Source organism: Nelumbo lutea, chromosome 1 (assembly GCF_056320005.1).
Source record: "Nelumbo lutea isolate HS-2025 chromosome 1, American lotus-T2T, whole genome shotgun sequence".
Taxonomy (NCBI): Eukaryota; Viridiplantae; Streptophyta; class Magnoliopsida; order Proteales; family Nelumbonaceae; genus Nelumbo; species Nelumbo lutea.
The window spans coordinates 199673850-199680796 of record NC_142684.1 but is presented as its reverse complement, the minus strand read 5'-3'; the positions used below and the strand labels follow the sequence as shown (position 1 = coordinate 199680796).

The following is a 6947-nucleotide window of genomic DNA, read 5'->3' as shown; positions in this document are numbered from 1 at the left end:
ATGCATATACATACGTATTGTATCGATCCTTGATGACAAGATTGCTTGCTTTTCACCCAGACATGGTGGGCTTCCTCTCCAGGCTAGAGTCCAGGTGATGTATACACATCGATTGATATAGACTGATATATTGATATAATACATATCAATTGATATAGACTAATGTATACACCTCAATTATCGACTCTCTCTTTCTCTCTCTCTCCATATCTGTCTATCTATCCATGGGTTCAATAAATTATACTCTGTTTTTGTTTTAACTTTTAAACGAGACAATGAAAAGATACCAAGGGAATTCAATGGGCAAGTTCCGAAGTGGAATGTATAAAGCATTACCTCCATTAATTATTAGGGGCGACGACAGGCATGTAATGTAAAATTCCATATTTCCATTGTCCGGAAACTCTGCTATAACCAAGAGTTAAAGCATTAATTCTATTAGTTATTCGTGATTTCAGATTAAATTTCAGCAACTCTTACCAAACGCTGCTCAATTTTGTTTGCCCAAATTTCGAAAGCAAAAGAAAAGTAGAAATAATATCCGTCTTCTTTGTTTACAAGTATAAATATAACAAAGGGTTTACAGTTGATAAAAGCAAGAAGAGTAGCAAATTAATTAAAAGGATACTTGAAATTGAGTACACTTAACCACTATATATATCCAATCCAACTAAATGTGGAGTAAGTATAAGGGCAGAGTGGAGGGAGGGAGGGAGGGAGGATTAGGGTGAGGTGTTGACAAGTTTGTTGATGAGGGATAAGGCATTGCTCGTTAGTTGGGCGAGGTTGAGAATACGGCCCCTAATGCTGGTCTTGATGTTGCTATCCATGGCCTTGCCAGCGAAGCCATCCATACATGTGTCCTCATTCGTCAGAGCCGCGCTTACCCATGTCTGGATGTTGCTCATTTGGAATCCCAAATCGGGCCCTCCCAGATGACTCATCTCTGCCATAGATTTCTGCAACTCGTCCACTGAGTCTCCTACCATCTCCACACAGTCACGCATTGCCGCTGCTTCCCTTGGTTTCATCGTTGCCAGCTGGCTTTTTGATAGCTCGGATATCATGGCTGAGGAGGAGCGAGCGTTTGTGAGCGACACGGATAGGGCGGTGTCGGCCAGTAACTTGGGGTCTGTCTGAATTGCGCTCGCATAGCCCGATAGGGTGCTGAAGCACAACTTGGGATACATTGTGGTGCCGCAGGACGTCTTTATGAAATCTGTGCTTGCTTTCACTGCATCCAGCACTCTCCCCGCGGAGCACAACTTCCCGCTGGGACTGAACACTAAAAGAATGAGCAAACCTGCAACAACACAATGAGAAGAGCTAGAGCTATTGGATTTGGACCTTTCCATCTCTCTCTCTCTCTGGTCTCTGGCAAATTAACTAAATGATGGGCAACCAGGAATTGAGGTGATGAGGCGATGAATGGAGAGAAGGGAGAAGGTCCCTTTTATAGGAAAAATTGGGTGTGGTTCCCACAGAAAACCAATAATTGCAAGGGCCGTTGCTGAGCTGAACTGAACGGTTTACTTTTTTTGTCTTTCAATGGGTAAATAGTCACTTAATAAACTATTTTAAGGGCAGGATGCAATTCAGCCACTTTAGGAGCTCCCAAACTGCTTCATGGTTTAGGGTAAATAGTCATTTGCTTTCAAAGTTTAATTTTCATGTCAATTGTGGAATCAATTTCCGCAACCAACACTTTGAAAAAAAAAAAAAAAACGGAGAATGGCCGATTAGCCCATGATCAGAATTTATAGGCCCAAATTACAGTTGGGATAGGTGCCAACTCGGAATTAATGCTAATTTACGGGCAAGTATGGGTGTAGAGTGTGGGTTTTTGATGTTTTGGATATTTATAGGGAAATTTATTACGGAGAAGCACGGACAGGTACATTGCAGAATTCTGATTTCCACTTCCAATCTACAACATTTCAAAAGGTCCATTACTCCCACTCTATACATCAATGCCCGTTTGTGAGTTGGCATCAATTCCGAGCTGGCACCTACCCCAATTGTACTTTGTTCCTATGAATTCTGACCCCGGGTTAAACCCGTCATTCTCCCAATTTATTAATGGTATTAATGGGCTAATACCAAAAAAAAAATCCATGTCAACAAATACAACCACACGTTCTTCAACTTAGTTTTTATTTTGAGAACTGAAAAAAAAGATTTATTTCTAAAAACCAATTATGTTTTATAAACTATCAAAATTATGTTATTAAATAAAAGAACATTTTTAGGATCAATTTGAAAAGAGTACAAATACAAATATGCACACTGCAAATATATTATACATATAAATTAATACAAAAATACAAGGTTTTACACTTTACAAAATTCCTTCGAAATTGAGTCTTAGTCCAAGGTTTTTCTAATTGGATCAGACCGATAACCGATCTGGGGACTGGTTCCTGGGTCGAACATTCTGACTATCTGGTCCGAACAAATGACCCATTTTGCCAAAGAAAAAAATAAAAAAAAGGCCAAAACCATTGTCCGAATCAACAGTTTGACCGCCCAATCCAATTATGAAACGGAACCATCAAGTAACCCATTTCTGGTCCAGTCCGATTTGAAAACATTGCCTTAGTCTCAAACTTTTTTGGATATGGTTGTGGCTGAATAACCTTTTTCTCTTCATCTCTCCTCCTCTGTAACTCATCAGAATTCGGATGGATAGAATAAAGTTCATTAGATCTGGTATGTGTAACAGCAATACAAGGGCTTAAAACTAGTGAAAAAACCATTTATCTGAATACACTTAAATTCAACCGATCGGACAGAGAGTTTAGATTTTTTATGAGACAGGCGAAGCTCATATATAGATCTGGTTCAGAGATAATGTTTGACAATGAAGGAACTCAAATCAAGTGACATTCAACACTGCTTCATTGATTAAAGGCATTATGATCGCCATCAAACTAATTTGAACTTTGAGATGCGTTTCAGTAAGCTGATCTCTCATCATATTTGTCTTTGTAAATTAGAATTTATGTACATATGATTTATGAAACATAATAGAAAATCAGCAAGGCAAAACATATATTTGAAATTAGGAATTTAAGAACATGTTTTTTGTTGCAATAGTGAAAATAAAAAATAAATATGTTTTTTTATGTTTTTGTTTTGAGAAATTATTTATTTCAACTCATGTTTTTTGATTGATTTTTTTTGGGATTGGTAATAAGAAAAAATAATTCATGTTGGAAAGTGCCCCCTTTTCATTTAAACACGAAACAATAAGGGGTTATTCGGTTGTATGATTATCTTGTGGAAGGGACCATTGGCTTGATTCTACTAGATAATCATGTGTTCATATGGTATGCATTCATCTACAAAATATTGTGGACAAGAACGATCCACCTAACAAAATATTGTGGTAAGGGCTGATTTATGATGTGGACAACCCATTGATACAGTTTAGTGCAACACATCAGTATTACATTGCTTCAACATGCTTTCTTTTATATCGTATGAAACCTTAAAACCCTTCCATTACAACTTCTCACCCTTGCACAAATCTGTTGCCATACAAAGCTCCGCCGTTATGACATATTCCATCGGTGAAATCACACAAAGCTCCTTTAATATTTGACATATATGATAAATATAAATTATCGGTAATTATGTATTGATATTTTAATTTTAATTATAATTATTTGTATTATTATTTAAAATTATTTTGGATTTAAAAAATAAGAATTTTTTATTTATGATTGATTCTATAAATTATCTCAAGCTGTATGTGATATATATGAAATCAATAGGTACACCACTTCACATCCACTAATTTTTCATTTACATCATAAATAGTGATGCAAAAGGATAGTTGGAGCGAGCGAATAAAAATACATTTTATTTTTCTCGTAAATTACCCCCCAATCAACGAGTCTGAATTGACTAGAGACATAATAAGTTGGGGGATCCCATAAGGTGTGGATCCTATATGGGCCCCACATGCACAGAAGACCGGGGGTTGTAAATAACTTGGAACAGCTTATTCAATGCATGTATGGGAGCGCTGCGACCTGCGACCACGGTCGGCAAGTGGATTACGCAACACGGGTATCCTCCAAAACTTGGCTACAAACGACCAAGTACATTGGCAATAAGCTAGCGGTTGGCAGTTCCACTTCAAAGCCAAAGCTAATGGTACTAACTAACAATCATATGTAAGAGAATACCAACTCAACTTGGATACTAGCCTACCGCTTTGTCATGTTAGTTACTTCTCTGGAATTCATTTATCAAGCAAAGAGAAACACTGAAACATACATTACACAAGGTTTGGCAGATCAACCGATGCCAAATTACAAATCCAATCCATCCGGACATGAACAGTCATGGTACCCCCTGATCCCATAAGCTACAACAACAAAGCAGTTCTCTTTCTTTTTTGGGTGGTAAGCTTATCGGATGAGGGTTTTGTGGGGTCCAGGAAAGGGGTCCGAAAGTGACGTTGCTCCACCATTATAGGATGGGCCACAACTTTTTAATTGGTAGAGATGATCATCAATTCATGATTCATGAAGAATCCAAAACAATCAGTTTAGTTAGGGTAGGCCCCCAACTGACCCGACCCTCTTCCGGGGGAGGCTCAACCGCTCGCTCTTGTTCTTTTGTCAAGTTCGAGTCGGCGACCGTGTTATGGTATCATTTATCTTTGATTTTGCCAAGAAATGAACCCACACTATTTGTCGATATCCCGTGAAAATTATGACTCAGATAAGAAAATTATTCTCAATGTTCGGACTTAGGATTCAGTACGGGTTTGTTGCAATCCATACCCGACCCGGTTGAATCCACCCCACACTTCCCTTTCTATGGATATTGCAAATCTACAATGTCAACAGAATAGACGGGTCGGATCAATGCGGATTTACCATCTAACCTGATCCATTAACATCCCTAGTCCTGAATTAAATCATCCGATTCCATTATTCCATCTGCAAAATGTTGACAAATCGCAAGAGAATCTAGTGGGCTATTATTGTTTTAGAACTGTTTTTTGGCATGGTTCCGGAATGCACGTAATATACATATAAAAAGTACTGTGGGGTGTGGGTGGGGGCACCCGTAAATATATTTTGTATTCCGCCACCTCTTTTACCCCGGAAATCTGACAAGAAGTTTGCTGCGCACGTACAAGCCCGAGATGCTTATCTGATTCAAAGAATAGGTGTTAAAAAAATTGAAAGTATTTATTTAACGTATTTACAATAACGTGCTCACCTGATTCAGATTTATGTAAGAAATGATTTTACCATTCGTAACCTTACAATGGATGGTTATTGAACAAAGTGGAATGATAAAACCGGATTCATGTACGTAGCTAACCCATATAGTTCGGATAGGGCTTAGATGATGATTATGATTGACAATTACCCCGTTAGTATACATTGTTCAGATTTACATTACAATTATATCATGTTATAAAAGACTGATTCTTGTCTTATTCACTCTAAATTATATAGTCTTTTCTAACATGATATAATTGTCATATCGATGGTAAATTTGAAGAATGTTTCATTAAGGGAGCATTCAAGGTAGAAGAAGTTTTATTACATTTATAATTAGGTCAAGTCAAATCAAATTTACCCCAAGTTTCTTTCTTTTTTTTTTTTTTTTTCTAACATGAACATTGGGTAAAGCAACCCCAAAGATCAAGGTTAGAGCCAGGGTGACCTAGGGGAACCCTAACCCCCACTTTTACTACCCCTCTCCATGTAAATTTCCCCTCTCCCCCACCCCCATCCAATGATTAGTATTCCAAAGCCCCATCCATGTTTATTCTCTTGACCCCATCCACTTAATTAGGTTTTGGCACCCATAAAAAAATTGTGGCTCCTCCCCTGCCAAAGATCATTGAGCTTAGCCCTTTCAATGAAAAATTGGTCACATTTTTAGTTTAATTACCACTTAGCATATTATTTTGTAAAATATAGTTGATTTTGGTCAATGGACTTTTGATCTAGATTGTATAATCATTGAAGTGTGAAATGGACTGAAGGGATGAGAGATCCATCATATGGACGGCTGAATCCTATAGGTAGGTTGGGCAAAATTTCAAAAATTTCTCTCTCTCTCATCTAGGAATCACATTCCCTATTTTAGAAAATCTGTATTTTTAATGATCAATCTTGAACCAAGAACCAGACTAGATCTGAAACCAAAAGGTAGGAGAGGGATATGCCTAATACAGAGTAGCAGTAGCTCCCAATGAAGGTGTTCATGCCCAAAGAAATATCCAAAGACTGCTCCTATTGAAGATGACACAGTGTAGGGTGGAGTTGAATCAATAGTGTTCTTCCCAAGAACCAAACCCTTCAGCAAGAATTCGATGGAGGCTATGAGCACGACTTCAGATCAGCCTTTCTCCAAAGACCGATATCAAGAACTATTCTTGATGGCTCCTACAAGAATGGAGATCGAACTGGCAATTGGCGGCAACTGGAGGAGAACACAGGGAGAAGATGGTGCAAGCACACTGTTGCTGTCTTCTCTCTGTGTGATCTAGGATCTGATGTCTGGGGTTTTTTGAGATATACTGAATGGTTTGCACCCTCCTCCTTTTATAGATTTAAAGAGATCAACTCTTAATTCCATTAGGAGTTTCCTGATTCAAATCCTTATTTGAATTTGGATTCTCTTTAAGTGTTAAGGATAAATCCTTATCTTATCTACAAATTAGATCAGTTCTCCTAATCTCATTAGGAGGTTTCCAGATCTAAATCTCTATTTGGATCTAGACTCTCTAAGTGGATAGGGATAACTCCCTATCATATCCACTGATCCAAATCCTAGATCCGCCCTTGCTTTAACTAATCAAATTAGACCACTTCAAAATAGGCTTTAAGCTCAATAAGTCCATGTGCTCAGTAACCCTCCAAGCTGCTGCTTAGTTGGGATTCTTTGTATGGCGTGGGACCCAAACATTG

At 38.0% G+C, this 6947-nt stretch overlaps 1 pseudogene; it reads right to left on the bottom strand.

Annotated features, from left to right (window-relative positions):
- Positions 1-529: 529 nt before the first annotated feature.
- Positions 530-1443, bottom strand: LOC148880307 (21 kDa protein pseudogene; annotated as a pseudogene).
- Between the last annotated feature and the right edge of the window lie 5504 nt (positions 1444-6947).